Source organism: Pelophylax lessonae (genome assembly GCF_965119305.1).
Source record: "Pelophylax lessonae genome assembly, chromosome: 3".
NCBI classification, from domain to species: domain Eukaryota; kingdom Metazoa; phylum Chordata; class Amphibia; order Anura; family Ranidae; genus Pelophylax; species Pelophylax lessonae.
In genome coordinates this window covers 375,652,626-375,676,877 of record NC_138770.1, presented here as the reverse complement: position 1 = coordinate 375,676,877, position 24,252 = coordinate 375,652,626, and the positions used below count along the sequence as shown (strand labels likewise).

General features: G+C 40.0%; 1 long non-coding RNA gene across 1 annotated transcript in view; it reads right to left on the bottom strand.

Annotated features, from left to right (window-relative positions):
• LOC309549624 overlaps positions 1 to 24,174 on the bottom strand; it is a 177,473-nt gene extending 153,299 nt beyond the window's left edge. Inside the window, exon 1 of the long non-coding RNA XR_014225026.1 lies at positions 23,799 to 24,174. This is a non-coding gene — a long non-coding RNA (uncharacterized lncRNA). The remainder of the gene's footprint in view (positions 1 to 23,798) is intronic.
• Positions 24,175 to 24,252: the final 78 nt, after the last annotated feature.

Below are 24,252 nucleotides of genomic sequence, written 5' to 3'. Positions count from 1 at the left end.
CACCCGTCTTTTTTTAAATCAAACATTGTTGGTAACTTCAATGGGGATAGAACAATAAGAACCCTGATTACTAAATTACTCTGACAGCAGAGCATCAGAAGAAGCACTGTTATGTCATTTAGAGCTTGAATCTGTCTTAAGTTTAGCAGGGGAGAAGACTGCTTCATTAAAAAAAATGGAAGAGCTCCATTGATCAAGTTCTTTTTCCCCTGAAGTGTCAAAAGTCACCTAAAACATTTAGGGAATGGACAAGTCCTGATACACATCGATATACAGAAAAGATACTTGACATCCTGCTCCATTGCTGCTACATTTAAAATGCCATTGCTTAGAAAATAGATAAATGCAGTCCATAGGGCTTCCTTTTGAAAGATAATCTGTATATTATAGAGTAAATAATTAAAAAAAATAAAGGTTTTATTCAGGTTTGTTACCTACTATTGTTGTTTAAAGCAGAGTTCCACCCAAAAGTGGAACCTCCGCTGATCTGCCTTCTCCCCCCTCCGGTGACACATTTGACACATTTCAAGGGGGAGGGAAGAAGGGGTACCTGTTTTTGGCAGGTATCCTTCCCCACCTCCGGGAGACAGCACCGCGGCGCTGTCCCTCGGAAGTTCAGCCCCTCTCCTCCTTCCTCCACTGCTGGGCCAATTGGAAAGCGCAGTGCACTTCACGTATTCGTAGTAGGGAATCGGCTTCACTGCTGGTTTCCCCTTATGACAAATGGTGGCGGCAGCACCTGACAGCCAATCCGAAAACCGCCTGGGGTGCCGACATTGTGGGCTCCCTGGACAAGTAAGTTTCTATATAATAAAAGTCAGCAGCTACTGTATTTGTAGCTTCTGACTTGTAATTCTTTCCCCAGGCGGAACTCCTCTTTAACATTACCTTTTCTCTCTCTACTTTCTTGGATCAGAACAAGGGTGTTCTGTGTAGGAATGATCGAACTTTTCAAAAGTTCGGTTCGGCCAGAACATCCGAACTTCCCGAAAGTTCGGCCCGGATTTCAAAACCCCATTGAAATCAATGGGACCCGAACTTCGGTAATCAAAAAACACAATTTTGAAGCCCTAAAACCCAATAAATGCCCCTAAAAAGTGCCTAGGGTTCTGGGTCATGCCCCAGGGACTATTAATCACACAAAAAAAGTTCTTAAAAATTGTCATTTTTGATAGAGAGCCAATTATTGAAAAAAAAAAAAAAAAAAAATTTCTTTGGATTTAGTATCTGGGGGGTCTAAAAAGGGTACCTGTGAAGTTTCAGCTCTGTAGCATGTCCAGAACCATAAAAAAAAAAGATCGTTTGTATTATGTCACTTATAAAACAGGGATATGGCTCCGCTATTTTCACACCTTGCCGGTTTAGTAGCAAGCGTTTTTTGGGCATTTTTTGGGGGTCTTTGGAGGCAGGCAAAACATCTGAACTTCTGTATAGGGTTATATATATACACACACACTTGTATATATTTAGACACATACACACATATAGGTGTTATAGGAGCGGAGCCATATGCCTGTTAATTATTTAATTAGCGCAAGCATATGTTTCTGCTACTTTCACACCTATATATGTGTATGTGTATATATACAGATATGGGTGTATGTATATATACACCTACACAGATGTCCAGATGTCATGCCTGACTCCAAACATCTCCTCAAAAAAGCCCTATAAACGCCTGCAGCCAAAAAGCAAGCTGACCGGTGAGAAGCCATATTCCTGCTCTGAATGTGACACAAGAGAAACGATCTTTTCTCTATAGCGGTCACCCTGATATGGAAGGGTTTTGTCATCCTGCCATAGCAGTCAGAGTCAGTTAACCCTACACTACACTATGGTCCCCTTACACTTAACACTTTCCCTACAGAAACTGAATAATTAAAGCTAACTATAGTGGAAAATAGCACCCTAACTACACTAGATATCCCTTTCCTCACACTAAAAATTGCTAAATGACACTTTGCAGCAAAAGTCACAGAACTGCTTCCACTCTCTTCCATGTCCCTGTATAACAATGCTAGGAATTTGGCGGGGGCTATCTTATATACTGGGGGGCGTATTCACTAATGATTGGACTATGGACCCCCTAGTCACTCCAATCACATTCCTAGCATTCTCCTGCCCCTTCAATTGGCATTTACTGATGGTTCTGGTCCAATCACGGGCTTTTAAAGCCCATTTCCTGAACCATTGCATTTTGATCGGTTCTGGTTGCCGAATTCCGAACTTTTTCAGCAAAAAGTTCTAAATTCGGCCAAACCTCGAACAGCCAATGTTCGGGTCGAACCGATGGTCGACTCCAACCGTTCGATCATCCCTAGTTCTGTGGAAATATATGAAAGGCCACTCTACAGGAATGACTATGCTTCTTTCAGAGAGATTACACAATCTGGATTGTTCTGCAGCCAGATTACAGAGTGCTGATTGATCAAGAGTTAGAGTCAATGTCTATTTTGTGGATGAGGTGAAAAGACTCTATCTAGTGAGCTGGGAAGTGGGTTTGGGAGCTGGCCTGAGGGGCATTCTCTTTAAATTTCTTCTGTACTGAATAATTGCATCCACCAAGGTAGTCACCAAAATTCACTAGCTGGCTGGGGGGGGGATACTCTCTGTAATGTTCCCCAGGTGAAGTTAATTTTTTTTTTTTAAAAATACACTGCTAAGAAACATAGTATGTGAAAGAATCTAATAAGACACTTCTAAGGCCTCATTTACACTGGTAAATTTAGGACCAGCAGTGCATTCCAATGGCAAGAATCTGCTGATTCCTGGGGCTGAAACCACAAGTGGCTTTGGACAGCAGTGGCCACTTAGCCTCAGCTGTCTAGAAGCACATGTGATTCTAATAGCAAAAATCCCAAGATTTTTTTTCACAGGAATCCACTGTTGGACCTACAACCCAAAAAAGCAATGGACTAAATTACAAATCTCATAAACTTATATTTTATTCACAATTTAATATAGATAACATATCAAATGTTGAAAGTGAGACATTTTGAAATATCATGCCAAATATTGGCTCATTTTTGATTTCACGAGAGCTACACATTCCAAAAAAGTTGGGACAGGTAGCAATAAGAGGCCGGAAAAGTTAAATGTACATATAAGGAACAGCTGAAGACCAATTTGCAACTTATTAGGTCAATTTGCAACATGATTGGGTATAAAAAGAGCCTCTCAGAGTGGCAGTGTCTCTCAGAAGTCAAGATGGGCAGAGGATTAGGGATGATCGAACTTTTCAAAAGTTCGGTTCTGCCAGAACATCCGAACTTCCCGAAAGTTCGGCCCGGATTTCAGAACCCCATTGAAAACAATGGGACCCGAACTTCGGTAATCAAAAAACACCATTTTGAAGCCCTAAAACCCAATGAATGTCCCTAAAAATTGCCTAGGGTTCTGGGTCATACCCCAGGGACTATTAATCACACAAAAAAAGTTCTTAAAAAGTGTCATTTTTGATAGAGAGACAATTATTGAAAAAATTACAAAAAAAAAATAAAAAATTCTTTGTATTTAGTATCTGTGGGGTCTAAAAAATGTACCTGTGAAGTTTCAGCTCTGTAGCATGTTCAGAACCAGAAAAAAAGATAATTTTTCAGTAGAGCAGGGATGGTGGTACCCTCCTTTTACACCTATATGATCTTTTTTTTTCTGGTTCTGGACATGCTACAGAGCTGGTACAACTTTTAGACCCCCAGACACAAAATCACACAAAAAAAGTTCTTAAAAATTGTCATTTTTGATAGAGAGCCAATTATTGAAAAAATAAAAAAAATAAAAATTTAAAAAATTCACTGTCAGTTAACCCTACACTACACTACGGTCCCCTTACACTTAACACTTTCCCTACAGAAACTGAATAAATTAAAGCTAACTAAAGTGTAAAAGAGCACTCTAACTACATTAGATATCCCTTTCTTCACACTAAAAATTGCTAAATGACACTTTGTAACACTTTGTAACAGAACAGTATTCCACTCTCTTCCATGTCCCGTATAAGAATGCTAGGAATTTGGCGGGGGCTATCTTATATACTGGGGGGCGTATTCACTAATGATTGGTCTATGGACCCCCCTAGTCATTCCAATCACATTCCTACCATTCTCCTGCCCCCTCAATTGGCTTTTGCTAATGGTTCTGGTCCAATCATGGGCTTTTAAAGCCCATTTCCTGTCCCATTGCATTTTGGTCGGTTCTGGTTGCCGAATTCCGAACTTTTTGGGCAAAAAGTTCTAAATTCGGCCGAACCTCGAACACCCAATGTTCGGGCCGAACCGATGGTCAACCCGAACCGTTCGATCATCCCTACAGAGGATCATCAATTTCCCCAATGCTGTGGTGAAAAATAGTGGAGCAATATCAGAAAGGAGTTTCTCAGAGAAAAATTGCAAAGAGTTTGAAGTTATCATCATCTACAGTGCATAATATCATCCAAAGATTTAGAGAATCTGGAACAATCTCTGTGCATAAGGGTCAAGGCCGGAAAACCATACTGGATGCCCGTGATCTTCGGGCCCTTAGACGGAATTGCATCACATACAGGAATACTACTGTAATGGAAATCACAACATGGGCTCAGGAATACTTACAGAAAACATTGTCGGTGAACACAATCCACCATGCTATTCGCCGTTGCCACCTAAAACTCCATAGGCCAAAAAAGAAGCCATATCTAAACATGGTCCAGAAGCGCAGGCGTTTTCTCTGAGCGAAGGCTCATTTAAAATGGACTGTGGCCAAGTGGAAAACTGTTCTGTGGTCAGACAAATCAAAATTTGAAGTTCTTTTTGGAAAACTGGGACGTCATGTCATCCGGACTAAAGAGGACAAGGAAAACCCAAGTTGTTATCAGCGCTCAGTTCAGAAGCATGCATCTCTAATGGTATAGGGTTGCATGAGTGCATGTGGCATGGGCAGCTTACACATCTGGAAAGGCACCATCAATGCTGAAAGGTATATCCAAGTTCTAGAACAACATATGCTCCCATCCAGATGTCGTCTCTTTCAGGGAAGACCTTGCATTTTCCAACATGACAATGCCAGACCATATACTGCATCAATTACAAAATCGTGGCTGCGTAGAAGAAGGATCTGGGTACTGAAAAGGCCAGCCTGCAGTCCAGATCTTTCACCCATAGAAAACATTTGGCGCATCATAAAGAGGAAGATGTGAGGAAGATGCAAAGAAGACCTAAGACAGTTGAGCAACTAGAAGCCTGTATTAGACAAGAATGGGACAACATTCCTATTCCTAAACTTGGGCAACTTGTCTCCTCAGTCCCCAGACGTTTGCAGACTGTTATAAAAAGAAGAAGGGATGCCACACAGTGGTAAAAATGGCCTTGTCCCAAATTTTTTGAGATGTGTTGATGCCATGAAATTTAAAATTAACGCATTTTTCCCTTAAAATTATACATTTTCTCAGTTTAAACATTTAATATGTCATCTATGTTGTATTCTGAATAAAATATTGAAATTTGAAACATCCACATCATTGCATTCTGTTTTTATTCACAATTTGTACAGTGTCCAAACTTTTTTGGAATCGGGCTTGTACAATCACCAGTGTGAATGAAGCCTAAGTTAGCCCAAGAAACAATTATTTATAAAGAGGAATACAGTGTATGTTGGTGTTGTATATACTGTACATATTTAGGAATCCCTCAGTAAAGTCAGGCCCTTCTTCTACCAGTTTATGCTGTGACCCCTGTCCCAGAAGCACCGTATTAAAGTATGTATGTGTGAAGAGAAGGGTACATGAGTGAGACTGTGTAGATGAAATAGTCAAAGAAAGTGCTTGAGTTGAGGTAAGGAGTCTGATATGCTTGAGAAAGGGTAAGGAGTCAGCTTGCTACTAAACATACAGCAATAACTAAATTATTCACTTAGGGGGCGTGGCGTATATGGGCATGTGAGTGGACACATCTCACCAGGCTCCTGCTCTTATCCTTTGACGATCCTTCCCTCCACCACCGATCGGCTCCACATCGCCCCAGCCTGTAGCCCAGCAGTGTCTCCTGCAGCTAGCCACACATGTGATGACCTGCAAGGGCTGAGTAGAGGTCGCGGCCTTGGTGACTTCAGAAATCCGGGATGGCACCCAGCAGCAGCAGCAGTTGCCTCATGGAGGGGACAAGCCCAAGAGTGGCGTGTTAATACTCCTAAACCCCCCAAGCAACTGGTGAAGGAGCAGGATATGCTTTACAATGCACAAAGATTGTCAGCTATAGCAGGGCAGTCTGCTGTGGAAGATGTTGTGTCTTCCTCTGCTCAGGACACTGTGCACACTGATGGGGCTGAAATATTTGAGGCAGATGACATATCAGGAGGCTTGCAGGACATGGCTGTTAATCCTGACGATGGGGGCACTGATGATTCCTTCGATGCCACCCTAGGAGATATCCTGCAGGCTGTGCAGAAATGCACTGCATCAGTGGATGACCTAAAGGAATGTTTTGGAGGACTGCGGGAGGAGGTGTCTCTTCTCCGCCAAGACCTGCAGAAGATACGGGAGCGTACGACTGCGGCTGAGGGCAGAATTAGTCATCTGGAAGACCATCTTCCCCTCTTTCCCGTGCAGCCAGAATGGCCACAACAGATGGCAGCCACCAATGAAAAGGCGAATGATATGGAAAATGTCTCCGCCGTAACAACATGCATTATGTGGGGCTCGCCGGAGAAAGTGGAGGTCCAGGACCCCACAGCATTCGTTGAGAGATGGCTGCTGGAGCTGTTTGGTAAGGCAGTTTTTACCCCTCTATTTGCAGTAGGGAGGGATCACCATACTCCACCTAGACCTTTGCCTCCTGGTAACCAACCCAGGTATATGCTAGCTCGTATGCTAAACTATAGAGATCGAGATATTATTCAACGGCTGGCCAGAGAAAAAGCAAATATACAGTATAACGGCGTGAGAATCTCCTTTTATCTGGGTTTCTCTAAGGATGTTTAACGCAAGAGGGCGAAGTTTCAGGATGTGAAAAAGTGCCTGCTGTTCCTTTAAATGCCCTACGCCATGCTCTTCCCAGCCAGATTGAGGGTTACTGCAAAAGGCCAAGCTCACTTCTTTGAATCTGCTCCTGATGTGGCCTCCTAGTTGGATCACAATGAGCAAAGCTTACGACATCAACAGAAAGCCATGGATGAGGGTTGACCCGCCTTACTACTTACCTTAATGGGCTATTCATGGTTAACTATTTTCCTTCCTTTTGGATACCTACCTTTCCAGTTGTTTTCACTTGGAGGGCCATTTCCTTAGCACAAAAAATGTGAGCAAGATCTACAGAAAAAGCTTTATACAGCATAATGCTACTGAGGGGCGGCTGCCTCTCTGCCTTTGCCTTTCGTTGCATGCTTCCATTTGTTATGTTGACCAAACTAGATCTGACGACCTCTGTTGGGTCAGTCCAGTTCAATACTACACTTGTTTATGCGACTTCTAATGTTAAATACTGAGTTGCACCTGCTTCCCGAGTGCACTATGTTGCTGTTTACTATTTCCCTGTGACCGGTGGATACTACCCCATGGCCTTTACTTATGTCCTTCCGGATCTCCAGAGTTGAATGCATATTTCTAGGCGGCTGCCTGGGAATTTTCTTATTACCATGATTCTACTACATTTTATGTGAATGTGCCCATATTTTTTTTTCCTTGATGATATCTCTGTTGCTGTATTATGGCTGACATCCCCCTAGTGTCATGGAACTTACGAGGTGTTCATAACCCTTTGAAGAGGACCATGATCTCCTCCTGTATAAAGCGATTCCAGCCTGTATTAGTTTGTTTTCAGGAAACTCACCTTACTTTGGACTCAATGTCATGCCTTAACTACTCATGGTTACTGGGAAGCTACCACTCCACACATACAAATTATTCACACGGGGTCAGTGTTTTGATTCACAGGGCCCTGGCCTTTTGGGAATTGAGCTCTAGGGTAGACTCTGAGGGGCATTTTATTTTTCTACATTGTGAATTGTATGCTAAATAATTATGTGCTGGCTTTTGTGAATGTACCACCTCCGTTTTCGGGATCAGTGATAAGGAAGTTACTGTCGTTCCTGGCTAAAAAAACAGATGTCCTTGTGTTACTTCTGGGGAATTTCAATTGCTACCTTGGCCAGCTGCTGGATAGGCATCCACCTGTTCTCCAGCCTAATGGGGAAAGAACTACAGCCTTGGGTAAAATAATCTCAGAGTTGGGCTGGATTGACCACTGGCGATTTAAATACCCTCTGGACAAACAGTTTTCCTGTTTCTCCAAATCCCATGGCTCCCTATCTAGAATAGACCTTTCCTTGGATAATACTTCTACCATCCCCTTGATGTCTCGCTTGGAATATCTACCTTAAGGGGTGTCTGATCATTTCCCCCTGGTGGTTTGTCTCTGAGCCCTGCTTCCCTCCTCACATCCTAGAGCCCAATGGAAATTAAATGCCTTTTGGTTACAGATATTCCCCTCTCATGAGTGTATACAGTAGATGTCCAGATACAGAACTTCTTCATAACCAACCCAGGTATTGGGGATGAAATAATATGCTGGGTGGCACATTTAAGGGGAATCTTTATAGCAGAAATCAACATCATCAAAAAATCATCTTCTGAGTTTGTGCTACAGGTTGAAAGCCAGATCCGACAGTTGGAACTACAATATATTTCTACCTCACTTGACTCCGCAAGGGAGGCGTTGATATCGACCCAGGATTCTCTTGATCGGTAGAAAACCTTTGCTGCAGAATGTAAATGTTTTCTTTCTAAAATGGCATTCTATGAAGAGGGAAAAAAGACAGGACGTTTACTTGCTAGAATAGCTAGGTCTCACCAGACTTCTCCCACTATAGGTGCTATACGCGCCTCTGATGGCCATTTAGTGAAGAGCCCTGAACTTATCACTAAGGAGCTGACTCAATTTTATGCTACCTTATTCCAGTCACAAAGTTAGTACTCCATGGAGGAACTGACCCTGTATTTGAGTACTGTAGAGCTACCCAGATTGACGAGTTGTCAGCGGTCTAAACTGCCTTCCTCATTGACCTTGGATGAGGTGCAAAGGGCGGCTGCCTTTGTTTTATGACAGTGAGGAAATTTCCCCACTGCCACAATACACTGACTGCTGGCTATAGCCAAAGGTGCTGATTGAATAGAAATTTTCCAACAGGGTGTTTGTACAAAAGTCAATCAGTAGATCGACTTCTATACAACTACCCTATCCATACATGGATCAAAATTTGGCTGGTGGCTGCTAAATTTGCCAAATTTGATCCATGTATGCTGGCTTAAGTCTTGTTCTTTCTTGCAACGTTAAAGACATCCTGTATACTATGTAATAGGGCCAGGAAGGGAAGGTGACATACAGTAGTTGTGAAAGAAACTTAGTCTGGTCCTTTCTTTGAAAGTTAAAGACACCCTGTATACTGCGCAATAGGGAGTGGAGCAGTAAAAGGAACCAGTTTCTTTGATTACTCAGATGAAAATATGTGTGGAAATATTGGGTGTACTGGCTCAATGTTTCACTCAAGAATTTGCACTTGGACCCTTAATGTGAATACTCCATTTCTCTTTTTTCAAGCATAAGGGTTAATTTTAATAGCATCTCTAAGTCATGGGACAAGATATCTTTGGCTGCCAATGAACAGATTTTCTAGGCAACTACATGTATTCATCAACATACATACCTTTGTTATCACTTGTCATATTTTGTATCCTGGATGTTCAGTCAAGCCAAGATATCTCTTCTCTCCTGTTCTCCAGAATATTTTTCAGGCTATTGTCTCACCTTTAACAAAAAAACACAAAGTGAGCAGAACGCTGCTCTGAAGAAAGTGGCATGTCTCCTCCCCAAATGCATCAGCTGGTATTATTATTCACTTGAACCTAAGGAGTTCCACAATGAGTTTGCTTATGGTTCCTGGGTTTTATACAATGCTATACTTTACACTGGTTTTATGTGTATAATTTGTATATTTTATCCTTTATTAAAGTGCTTGAAGATAATGCACTAAGGTGTACGTTTAGTAACCGGTGTTAATTCTTGCATTATCGCCGTTCTCCTTACACGCTCTAACACCGCCAATTTTTACAGGCTGTTGTCTCACCTTTAACAAAAAAGCACAAAGTGAGCAGAACGCTGCTCTGAAGAAAATGGCATGTCTCCTCCCCAAAATGCATCAGCTGGTATTATTATTCACTTGAACTTAAGAAGTTCCACAATGAGTTTGCTTATGGTTCCTGGGTTTTATACAATGCTATACTTTACACTGGTTTTATGTGTATAATTTGTATATTTTATCCTTTATTAAAGTGCTTGAAGATAATGCACTAAAGTGTTTGTAGCCTTTGGTGTTTTATTTTTTTGTTTTTTTGTTTGTGTAGTTACAAGATTCCCCAGTCTTGAGAGGACAGCAACACTTGGAACATCCAGTCCATGTTGCAATAGTGGTCATCATAACCAGAAGTACTGTGTTCAGCTGCTTTGAGAGCTCTTAGCACTGTGATGTTAGGTTTCCACTTTTCCTAAAGTCAAATTGTCTCCCCTTTATTTGATTGTCATTGAAAAAAGCAAAATAGTTATCCTCGGCATTTATACAATAAGTTAATGTAGAAGCTTTCATGTAGTGCAACCTTTTGAGGTTAAATACTTTTTCTAGCATTTATTTGTGTTTTGTTTAGGTAATGGCAGACACCTGAGAGGTTAGATTTCTTTTAACCTAGCCACCTTTCTTTTAACAGGTGGATAGAGACAATTTTTCTATGTTGGGACTGTTATATAGAAACTGCCAAAACCACTCACTGTGACACTGTACCCAAACAAACTTTATGTCCTTTTTTTTCTCCATAAATAAAGCTTTCTTTTGGTGGTATTTGATCACCTGTGCAATTTTTATTTTTTTGCGCTATAAACAAAAAAATAAAGATGATTTTGAAAAAAAAAAAAAAAAACTATATTTTTCACATTCTGCTATATAACATTCCCGAAAAAATCAAAATCAAAATTTTTTAACATTTTAGGCCACTTTTTTTCTGCTACATTTTTTTGGTAAAAAAAATCACAATAAGCGTATTTTGATTGGTTTGCGCAAAAGTTATTGCGTCTACTAACTACAGGAAAGATTTATGTCATTTTTATCATTTTTTTTTCTTACTAGTAATGGCGGCGATCTGTGATTTTTTGCGGGACTACGACAGCGGTGGACAGATTGGACCCCTAACTGACATTTTTTACACTTTTGGGGGTACAAGCGACATTACTACAGTAATCAGTGCTAAAAATATGCACTGTTACTGTAATAATGACAATGGCAGGGAAGGGGTTAACCCTGTGGGTGATCAAGGGGTTAAATGTGAGCCTAGGGGAGTGATTCTCACTATGGGGGGGCGTGGCTTCTGAAATGACCATAGAGGCATGTGATCCTATATAGAAGGATCACATGGGCTCTATGACCATTCCAGGGAGAAGAATGGTCAGCTGTGTTTACAACAGCCGACCGTCCTTCTCTCTCAGCGGGGAACGATCGCGGGTGTCAGGCAGCAATCAGAACCACCTGACACATTCATCGGCATCCCTGCTGCTGAGTGGGGGCGGGCTCGCCCCCTAGCTTCCCGCGTGCAACTGACGTAGACCTACGTCGGTTTGCGCAGGAGAGCCACCTTGCCGCAGTAAATAGGCGGTGGGTGGTCGGGAAGTGGTTAATTATTGATTTAAACTGATATTTTGTTTGTGGGGAAAGGGAGGTTACCATATATAAATAAAAGGTAATTATTGATATGTTGGAACATCTGCAATTTATTCAGTCCTTGCAGACTACATTATAATATATTGTTATTATTTTTTAAAACTATTAACTATTTAAATCAAAGTCTAAAGTGAGAACCAACTACATTGAGACAGAGTGGAGAAAACTTCTGAAAAAGAGATGTTGCTGAGGGGGTGGGTATAACCAACAACCAGCTCTACTAAGTTGTTTGTCTTTGTCCAAATAGTAACACCTAACTAAAATTAGGTTTCTAAGCTTTCTCAAAGGCAATGACAGTAATCCTTAATAGGGATGATCGAATGGTTCAGGTCGACCATCGGTTCGACCCGAACATTGGCTGTTCGAGGTTCGGCCGAATTTAGAACTTTTTGCCCAAAAAGTTCAGAATTCGGCAACCAGAACTGACCAAAATGCAATGGGACAGGAAATGGGCTTTAAAAGCCCATGGTTGGACCAGAACCATTAGCAAAAGCCAATTGAGGGGGCAGGAGAAAGCTAGAAATGTGATTGGAGTGACTAGGGGGTCCATAGGCCAATCATTAGTGAATACGCCCCCCAGTATATAAGATAGCCCCCGCCAAATTCCTAGCATTGTTATACAGGGACATGGAAGAGAGTGGAAGCAGTTCGTGGACTTTTGCTACAAAGTGTCATTTAGCATTTATTAGTGTGAGGAAAGGGATATCTAGTGTAGTTAGGGTGGTCTTTTACACTTTAGTTAGCTTTAATAATTTAGTTTCTGTAGGGAAAGTGTTAAGTGCCAGGGTGACCGTAGTGTAGTGTAGGGTGAACTGACAGTGACTGCTATGGCAGGGTGACAAAACCCTTCCATATCAGGGTGACCGCTATAGAGAAAAGCTAGTTTCTCTGAAGTCACTTTTGCTGCAGTAATATGGTTTCGCCCCTGTCAGCTTGCTTTTTGGCTGCATGCGTCTATAGGGATTTTTTGAGCACATGTTTGGAGTCAGGCATGACATCTGAACATGTGTATAGGGGGTATATATACACACCCATGTATGTATATATACACCTGCACATATATAGGTGTGATAGTAGCAGAAAACACTACTTGCGCTAATGAAATAATTAACACCAATATAGTTACACTCCTATCACACCTATATATATGTCTAAGTGTAAAATACATATAAGTATGTGTGTATATATACCACTATACACAAGTTCAGATGTTTTGCCTGCCTCCAAAGAACCAAAAAAAATACCCAAAAAAACGCTAGCGCCATAAAAAAAATGCCCAGGTGTGTTGTTGCAGGCATTTTTTGGGGTTTTTGGAGGCAGGCAAAACATCTGAACTTGTGTATAGTGGTATATATATACACACATACTTATATGTATTTTACACTTAGACATATATAGGTGTGATAGGAGCGTAACTATATTGGTGTTAATTATTTCATTAGCGCAAGCATATATTTCTGCTACTATCACACCTATATATGTCTAGGTGTATATATACATATAAGTATGTGTGTATATATACCCGTATACACAAGTTCAGATGTTTTGCCTGCCTGAAAAGACCCCAAAAAATGCCCAAAAAAAACGCTTGCTACTAAACCGGCAAGGTGTGAAAAGAGAGAAGCCACTAACCTGTTCTATAAGTGACAAAATACAAACAATCTTTTTTTTTATGGTTCTGGACATGCTACAGAGCTGAAACTTCACAGGTACACTTTTTAGACCCCCCAGATACTAAATACTATTTTTTTTTTTTAATTTTTTCAATAATTGGCTCTCTATCAAAAATGACAATTTTTAAGAACTTTTTTTGTGTGATTAATAGTCCCTGGGGTATGACCCAGAACCCTAGGCACTTTTTAGGAGCATTTATTGGGTTTTAGGGCTTCAAAATTGTGTTTTTTGATTACCGAAGTTCGGGTCCTATTAATTTCAATGGGGTTCTGAAATCCGGGCCGAACTTTTGGGAGGTTCGGGTGTTCTGGTCGAACCGAACTTTTCAAAAGTTCGATCATCCCTAATCCTTAATTTTTGAGAGTAGATTTGATGCTTGTTCACTAAAAGAGTTGTTTGAACTTCTTCAGTTTGATCAGTTGTTTTTTACCTATACTTTTTAAACATATGTGAACCTCCTGATATTCAGAATTTTCAAACTATAAGCCTTATTAAAGTCAATAGAAATCTGAACCAGGCTCCAAATATCTGTAATAGAGAGCAGAACATTATGTAAAAATTTTATTATTGGTTGGAGGAAGTTCTTGGCAGCCAAGCTTAGTGAAAAAAGGACCAAAAAACATGGCACCTGGCAGCACTGGCATCCAAGCTAAGAAGGCAATTGCAGAAGCAAATATAAAACAGAAACAGCCTTCAAAGCAGTAAAAGTCTTTTGAAAATCTGAACCACCAAAAATAATATTAAAATTCATATTTAGAGGTAGCCATCCAATTTTAGGAAATGCTGCCAGAATTTTACATCATATGAAATTTGGGATCAAAACTACCCCCACCACAGAAAAAAACCCTCAATATTAATGCCCTTTTAGGTATATAAACACTAAGCATCAGACATCATTTTGTAATGGCTGCAGCAATAAGAACTTTTTTTTTTTATCCAATAAAAAAGTAGAAGTAGATCAAGAACTCATAGAGAACTAGTAATTTTTTTTATACTATATCATACTGAATGAACAAATTACTCTATAGTGACCAGCCAGGGATTGGATGTACTATAATAAACCAGACAAATTAGAATATATTAAGGCAAGAAGAACAGGGATTGTCACTGGGGAAAACTACATTTTTTGGTATTTACCATTTATTTCTTCAGTAAATATACCTGTATTGTTGGTTGATAGAAAACAAACTAGAAAATTGAATCTACTAAATCCCTGTTCTCACTGAGGTGCTTTATTTCATTTGCTAGAGGAAACAACATATTTTGTCCTCATTTATAACAGGCACAGTGTAATGTAAGAATATGGGATTTTCCTTGGTTGAGTTGTCTGTGTGCTTTGTTCTGATGAGCTTTCCTGTGTTTCTAAGTAAAGGAAACACTACTACTGATATAAAATGTAATTACACAATACAGTGTACTGCAGGAGGTTATTCAAGCTACAGATAGGTTAAAGACTATCCCTAGAAACAAGTAAGTCTTAAAAAGAAAAAAATATGGCATCATGTTGCTGTTAAAGTAGTTCTAAACACAAAAGGTTTTTTTTTAACCTTAATGCATTTTATGCATTAAGGTAAGCAACCTTCCACTAGCTATTTTTTCTCATCATCCCTAAACACTTACCTGAGATCTCTATCAAATCAGGACTGTCTGGCTACAGCTCTTCTCTCCCCTTTTTCTGCTTTCACAGGCTTCACTGAGAGCAGTGGGAGACATTGGCTCCTGCTGCTGCCAGTCAAACACTGTAAGGAGGAAGTGGAGAGCTAGGCTGAGTCATGCTGTGTGTGTCTATGGACATACACAGCCCACCTTGGGAGCAACCTCACAGCATATGGCTTGCTATGGGGACATTTGGAGAGGAGGAGGAGTGGAGAATGCCAGCAGAGGACCGAAAAATAAAGAGGTGAGGGACCACTTTGTGCATAATCCTTGCACAGAGCAGGTAAGTATACCATGTTTATTATTTTAACCGGTTGCCGACCGCCGCACGACTATATACTGCGGCGGTCAGCCCCGGCCAGGCAGAGTGACGTATCGGTACGTCACTCGCCTGTCACTGACTTGCGAGCCTATAGCGAGCGGGCGCGCGCCCGCCGAGGCGCGCGCCCGCCGCGGCTCGTTCACAGGCAAGTCAGTGCGTGTGACCGGCGGACTCGATGTCCGCCGGCCACACTACGATCGCTCCTGTGAAGGGAGAAAGACAGAGCAGCTTGTGTAAACAAGCTGCCTGTCAGTTCTCCCTGTGTAAAAGTAAAGATCTGACCGTTCTACTATGTAGAACGGTGGATCTTTGCTTTTACACCAATAGCAATGTCCCTACACAGTAGAAAGCACGCCCCTAGGACACACTTAACCCCTCCCTTCCCAATAAAGTTAACCCCTTCCCTGCCAGTGTCATTTTTGCAGTAACAGTGCATATGTATAGCACTGATTACTGCAGTAATGTCACTGGTAACCCCAAAAGTGTCAAAAATGTCAGTCAAGGGTCCGATCTGTCCGCCGCAATGTCGCAGTACCGAAAAAAAAATCGCAGATCGCCGCCATTACGCGTTAAAAAAAAAAACACCAAAAATGACAAAAATCTTTCTCTTTGTTAGTAAACGCGATAACTTTTGCGCAAACCAATCAAAATACGCTTTTTGCGATTTTTTTTACCAAACATAGGTAGCATAAAACAAATTGGCCGAAAAATGTTAAAAAATTTTGATTTTTACTTTTTTTTTTGGGGAATTTCATATAAAAAAATGTGAAAAATATTGTTATTTTTGCAAAATTTACGCTCTTTTTTTGTTTATAGCGCGTGATCAAAAAATCGCACAGGTGATCAAATACCACCAAAAGAAAGCTCTGTTTGTGGGAAAAAAAGGACGTCAAATTCGTTTAGGTACAGCGTCGCACGACCGCGCAATTGTCCGTTAAAGTCACGCAGTAAAAAATCGCAAAAAAACCCCTGGTCCTTTAGCAGCCAAATCCTCCGGGGCTTAAGTGGTTAATAAACAAAAAATGTAGAATTTAAAATCACTTTAACAATGAATAGATTTTGTTTTCTGTTGTTTTCAGTATTTTATTACAAAATGGGTTTATCCGCGTACATTTATTATGATATATTTGTCTGATTTACTATGCTTCTAAATGCACTGTTTAATTCATTATATTGAAAATGGCTTGCTAAAAGACTGAACTTTAAACTTACAAGAAATATTGTGGTATAGTACAAATCTGTACTCCAAGCAGACACTGATACTGCAATTTGAAATAAACTGGCTTACATAAAATGTAAAAACATAAACACAAATACACATACACAAGTAAGGATTACTTTGGCAATACAGTATCTTGCTCAAGCCTACAGTGATTGTGGTCACTTGAGCATGTCCTATGAAAGAAGTTTAAAGAAAAAGGTGGAAGTGTGCAGTGTCTTGTACACAGTAGAGGAGTCTGTCCTGAGCAGCTATTGGTTCAGCAGGTGTTTCGCTCTGAGTAAAGAACAAAAAGAATGCAGCAAACTTTAGAGAGTCCAGAGGTCCCATTCCTAAGGGGTCAACTCACTGTTTGCCCTACATGCCATTATACAGATTCGCACATAAACTTAGGTCTATGTGTTATTTTAATTGCAGAAGGCACTGTAAGAAAGCTTTTCAATGCAGTTATATTAAGGTCCATAGGTGGGTGATCTGGCCCTTCACTGATGCCTCCAGTGGCCCTGCGGTCCTGTTTTGGCAGCTCTGACCACATGCCTGAGCGAATCTGCCCTCTAGTTCCTCCTGTTTTGAACTGTATTGTAACTGTATTGTCATTGTAAAGCGCTGCGCAAACTGTTGGCGCTATATAAATCCTGTATAATAATCCTGTATAATAATCTTGCCAACACCATAACCTGCAATTTTTACGCTTTTTGGCTTGTCCATATAAGAGGCAGCATACGTGGCTTGGTCAGTATCTACACAATGTGTGCTTTGTTTGTATTTGAGATATACAGTATCTCACAAAAGTGAGTACACTCCTCACATTTTTTTAAATATTTTATTATACCTTTTCATGTGACAACACTAAAGAAATGACACTTTGCTACAATGTAAAGTAGTGAGTGTACAGCTTGTATAACAGTGTCAATTTGCTGTCCCCTCAAAATAACTCAACATACAGCCATTGACTTTGGTGTCAACCCAAAAAGTGCTAAATATTTTATGTTCCCATTATTATTTTTCAAATTTCTCTGATTTTGATTACAGCTTAATACACAAACCAAACACAAATACATCCAGAGATACTTATGAATTGATTTACTGACAGCAAACAGGTGGTTCACTTTACAAGAAAATTTTCACTCTGCAGGGGAATTTTCCTTTAGCTTAGTGACTGAGGAGAAGCTCAGCTGACTTACATCATCCAATCAATTAAAAGCAAAAATACAGTTTTTTCTTACATTTTTTGTACATGATTGGATATATTTTGTAAAGTGAATGTTCACGGTATTATCTAAGCTAAGGGAAACTTCTCTTGCAAAGTGAACAGTTTGTTCACTTTTTAGAAATCAACCCCACTGTCTCAAAACAACTTTAATGACCTCTGGAATATTAAAGTGTCAAGATTCCCAATATTTTGAGTAACTCAAAAAGCAAAAATAATAATTTCATAGAGAGGTAGACAGGACCACATTCAAGAGGACCATTCTAGAAGATATTATTGCAAAGTGGAGTGCTTTACAATTGACTATTTGCTCTTTGGAAATTTAAAACTGGTGAAGCACAATAGAAATAGATTAAAGTTTTGTGTAAACAAAAGAAAAAAAAACAGTCATGTGACCTGTCAAAGTGACCAGTTCTGCCCCAGTCACAGAGCTCTCTTTCCTGCACTAAGCAGAGAGAACTTTGTTGGGCAACATAGACTCTGTATCTTAAATTTAAGGCCATGTTGTGCATACCTCAGTGGAATGTAGGCCTCATTTAGTTGGTCACTGACATCCATGGTCTGTGAATGAATGCTTTGTTTATGCAGTGTCAGCTGCCAGGTGCTGCATGAAGGCAACTCATTCATGTCTATAGGGATGCAATAAATGCATAGGCACAGTCACTCACACAATTTGACGGGTGCTGGTGAGTGGCCCTGAATGCAGTCTGTGGTGAGGCCATCTGAATAAGGCCTAGCAAAGAGCAAATAGAGATATCAAGACAAGCTAGAATGGCATAGCAAGAGAAGAGAGAGGCTCTTCTCATCTGACTCTCTGGTTAATGAGTTCCAGCAGTCCAGCTTAAAGCAAAAAGCAGAACAGCTTCTAATGTGTGAGAGGAGAGATATCAAGCAGCTACACTACATCTGCCAGCAGAATTTAATTCAGTAAGTAAATTAGTGCCACTGTAACATTTACAGTCATCTGGGTCTGAGTATGTGTATTCATGTGAAGCTATATTTGTGTGAGACTCTGCAGCCTTTTTCATTTGACAAATACCTGTACAAATAAACGGCCACAGAAAAAAACACTCTATTATCCTCTTATTATCATAAACTAACTTTATTACATAAACAATGACCCCCATCTGCCTTTTTTGCCAAGCAGTATCCCTTGTGGCATCCTTCGACTCAATTGCAAATGTTTATGGGAAATCATCAAAATGAAATAGCAAACATATAGCACCTTAGATTGTAAGCTCCTTGAGGGCAGGGACTTATGTAAATGTACAATATATATGTAAAGTACCGATTAAACTGACAGCAACATATACATCACTGTAAAAAAAAAAAAAAAAAATAACTATATAAAAAAATATAGTACCTTGTTTTCTTGGAGCTGGATCTAAGACTATTGCATTATTTAACCACTTGATGACCGCCCACCGCAGATTTACTGCAGCAGACGGCCGCTCCTGGGCAAACCGACGTAGTACTATGTCGCTTGCTCAGGAGACTCTAGGGGCTCACCCTCATCAGCTGGGGAGCCAGTGCATGTGACCGGCGGGTCTGATGGCCGCCGGCCACTCGTGATCCCCCCCCCCCTGACAGAGAAGGACGGACGGCTGATGTAAACATAGCCGTCTGTCCTTCTCCCTGAAGTGATCACAGAGGCTGCTATATTTACTGCTATAGAGGATCAAATGTCTCTGTGATGATCTCATAAGCCACGCCCCTCCACAGTTAGAATCACTCCACTAGGCTTACATTTAACCCCTTGATCACTAATGGTATGAACCCATTCCCTGCCAATGGCATTATTACAGTAAGAGTGCATATTTTTAGCACTGATTACTGTAGTAATATCACTGGTCCCCCCAAAAGTGTCAAAAATGTCAGTTAGGGGTCCAATCTGTCCTCTGCAATGTTGCAGTCCCGCAAGAAATTGCAGATCGCCGCCATTACTAGTAAAAAAACAAAAAAACAAAAAAAATGACATAAATCTTTCATGTAGTTAGTAGACACAATAACTTTTGCGCAAACCAATCGAAATTATTGCAATTTTTTTTTTTACCAAAAATATGTAGCAGAAAACAAATTGGCCTAAAATGTTAAAAAGTTTGATTTTTACATTTTTTTTTTTTTGGGAATGTTATATAGCAGAATGTGAAAAATAGTTTTTTTTTCTCAAAATTCTCGCTCTTTTTTGTTTATAGCGCAAAAAATAAAAGTTGCACAGGTGATCAAATACCACCAAAAGAAATTTCTATTTGTGGGCAAAAAAATAACGTCAATTTTATTTTGGTACAGCATTGCATGACTGCGCAATTGTCCGTTAAATTAACGTAGTGCCGAATCGCAAAATAGAGCCTGGTCATTAACCACCTTGGCGGTAATCCCGAGCGTGACTCGGGGTGGATTTTTCATTGCAGGATCGGTAACCCCGAGTCACGCTCGGGGTGGATGTGCAGAGAGCGCAGCGGTGTTCTCTTACCTTCTCCTGGCGATCCATCGATGATCTCTCATTGCTGAGATCGCCAGCCGAGAGTCCCGCCGCTCCTCCGTCCTCCGTCGGTGTGATCACTTCCTAGTTCCGTTCCCTGCAGCAGCAATGCTGCATGGGAGCGGAACTAGGGAGGGAAATTAAAAAAAAAAAAAAAAAAAACGTTGCACAAAACACAAAACACATTTTATATTATATATATATATATATATATATATATATATACACACACACCGGTATATATATATATATATATATATACATATATATAAATATATATATATACACCGGTATATATATATATATGCACACACACACACACATATATATATATAAAAAATTATATTATTGATTCAATTATAATTCATGCGTTATATAATATATATATATATATATATATATGTGTATATATATATATATATATATATATATATATATATATACACAAACACACACATATATCTATATATAATATATAATGCATGAATTATAATCCAATCAATAATATAATTTTATTATATATATTATATATTAAATAATAAAATAATATTATTGATTCGATTATAATTCACGCGTTTGTGTTTCAAATTTATCACATCTGGGATGTCTACTAGACTCTTGTTTTGGTCAGGTTTAAGTCAGTAATTACTAGGAATTGTAGGCCTATAATACATAACGCCAAATTTCCATGAAAACAATTGTACCGCTTTTGGTATGTAATTCCTGACATAATCATACCGCCTGGGAGGTTAAGCAGCAAAATCCTCTGGGGCTAAAGTGGTTAATGCTTACAACTTTGTGTGAAAGTACAGACTTTCAAATATCAAAGTGAAAAAAGAACACTTATGTTTACTTTAAAAGGAGAGTACAGTGCATTTACAGAGAGCTCAGTTAATATTGCAGTAATCATCTTTAAAATGTGAGAAAAAATAAAAATGTCATACTGTATATGATTGTTTCACAGTACAGCTGTGTGCTATGAAGAAAAGGCAGCTGTAAAAAGACGAATGTTAAAAACCCTATTGACATAGGATAGCCCACCCCCCCCCCCCCCAAATAGAATGCAAATAAAAAAAAGCCAGGCAGCAATAATGTTGATTGCTAGTAATCAAAATTAAAATACATTTTCTGATCCAACCATAATCTCTTTGCATTTTATAGCCTTCTCTATGCTTTTCCTGCAACAACTTCCAAATTACTGACATTATTGCTGCTTTTTGTACCCTTTTTATAGTGAGGGGGTCTGGTGTAACTTAATCCCCCTTATTGGCACTTCTAAGTCTGCTGACCGTAGATCAATGGCTGAGCAGTGCATTGTGGTTTTAAGGAACACTACCAGATGAATCTGCACATAAATTCACCAGGACCATACATTTTGATTCAGAGATATTCACCTGAATCCCATAGTAGAAGTAAACCTGAACATCACCACTACTGATTTTAAAAAGGTTAAAATGCATTGGATTGTTTAAGAATTTAAAAGTCATTTTCTGCCATTGTTGCTTTAATTTTTTTATGTAGGGAAATGTATTCTATACAGACAAACTTTTAACTAGGATTGTTCTGATGTAGTTGCTTTGAGTGGCAGTCCTACTTGCATATTAATATATTTTTCTTTTATTCAGTATGCAGACTTTTAGGTTCTTGAAAAGTGTTCATATTATTGTATAACTACATATTTTAACTAACATATTGTAAAAACTCCCCCTGTAAAAGTATTCAGATTTAACTATCTACTATCTAGTGCAAGGACCTGCCTGATTGCATACAAATTGAGAGTGGCTTTAGGCTTGACCTCAAATTATATGGTTTTGGTAAATCTAAGGGAACATTGTACAAGAAAATTGTATAAAGTATGGCCAGCCTTAGTTACTCTAAGTTATTTGCAGTTTGTAACCTTCCTCACGCTGATTAGCATATGCTTTGCACACATTTGAGCTTGAAAAACAGTGGAGACGCCCAGAACTGTTGTTCACTCAGAAGATTGTTAAGATTATGCTGATTACATTGCATCATGGAAGGATGAATTTTAATTTCAGTAAGTCCTTGTATCACATCCCCTTGATTTGCATATATGTACAGTACATGTAAGGACACTCCCATGTCTATGGGGAGCCCCAACTCAAATCAAGCCACCGTTGCTACTTAGAAAATTGCTAATTTACTAACATGTCAGAAAAAATAAACAAAAATCTAAAACAGAATCACTGAGTTGCAAAAATGACCCCCCCCACCTTATGTTGGTATTTTGTAGAACCACAATTTGCTTAATTACAGTCTTTAGTCTGTTGGGATATGTCTCTACTAACTTTGCTCATCTAGACTTTGCAATATTTGACCACTCTTCTTTACAGAACTGCTCATGTTCAGGTAAATTTGATGATGACCATTTGTGGACTGCAGTCTTTAAGGCATTCTACGGATTTTCAATGTGGTTTAAGTCTGAGCTCTGACTAAACCATGCAAGGACATTCACCTTTTTCTCTTAAACCACAACCATTTTTGCTGTGTGCTTTAGGTCATTGACATGTTGGAAGGTAAACCTTCTTCCCATTGACAACTTTCTGGCAGAGGGCAGCAGATTTTCCTTAAGAATTTAGTAGAATTTGCCCAATCCATTTTCCTTCTATGCTGACAAGTGCTAAAGTCCCTGCTACAGGGAAACACCTCTATAACAGGACATTACCACCTCCATGCTTTACTGTAGAAATGGTATTATTTGGATAGTGAGCTGTACTGTATTTCCACCAGACATATTGTTTGGTGTTGAGGCCAAATAATTAAATTTTAGTCTCATCTGACCACCTTAACCAACTCCCACCCAGGCCATTGTACATATACGGCCGGGTGGGAGTCTCGTCCTTCTGATCGGACGTTCCGGAATGTCCTTCAGAAGGAGAGAGATCGCGCCGCCGCGGGCACGCGCAGCGGCGCGATCTCGATGTGCCTGTGTCCCTAGGACACAGAGCAACAAGACTAGGCAGGAGGGCCATGTGATTGGCCCTCCTGACCACATGACGGCTGTGTCCAATCACAGCCGTCATGTAATGTCAATACAGCCATTGTAACAGCTTCGATCTCTTCTCCTTCTGACAGATCCTGTCAGTGAGGAGAAGAGGAGAGGATCGATTCTGCAGCAGGGGTGATCAGTGAGTATTTCTAATTACTCACTGATCACAGGGGGGGTCTGTGCTGGTAATCAGATGATTGATTACCAGTGCAGCCCTGGGGGCGGGGGTGCCACTAGAGCCACCAGGGATGCCCACCCATGACCACCAGGGATGCCCACCATGGCCACCAGGGATGGCAAACAGGGCTCAGAGAGCCTGCCAGTGGTGCCCCCCTATCAGTGCTGCCCACCAATGCTCTCTATCAGTGCTGCCCACCAGTGCCCATTATTAGGGATGATCGAACTTTTGAAAAGTTCGGTTCGACCAGAACACCCGAACTTCACGAAAGTTCGGTTCGGATTTCAGAACCCCATTGAAATCAATGGGACCCGAACTTCTGTAATCAAAAAACACCATTTTTAAGCCCTAAAACCCAATAAATGCCCCTAAAAAGTGCCTAGGGTTCTGGGTCATGCCCCAGGGACTATTAATCACACAAAAAAAAGTTCTTAAAAATTGTCGTTTTTGATAGATAGCCAATTATTGAAAAAATTAAAAAAAAAAAAAGAGAGATTTCTTTGGATTTAGTGTCTGGGGGTTCTAAAAGGTGTACCTGTGAAGTTTCAGCTCTGTAGCATGTCCAGAACCAGAATTACAGCATACCAAACCTTCAAAAATGACTTTTTTGCTTAACCGCACCTTTCTTTTGCTCCTAATCAACGGCTCAGCCAATGTGTATGATGGGGACATAATGCAGTGCACTGGGAACAAGATTAGAGGTTTTTTTGGAAAAAGGTGCTGTCTCTTTAAATGTGCATATAATTAACGGGTGTATTTCCACAATGGGGC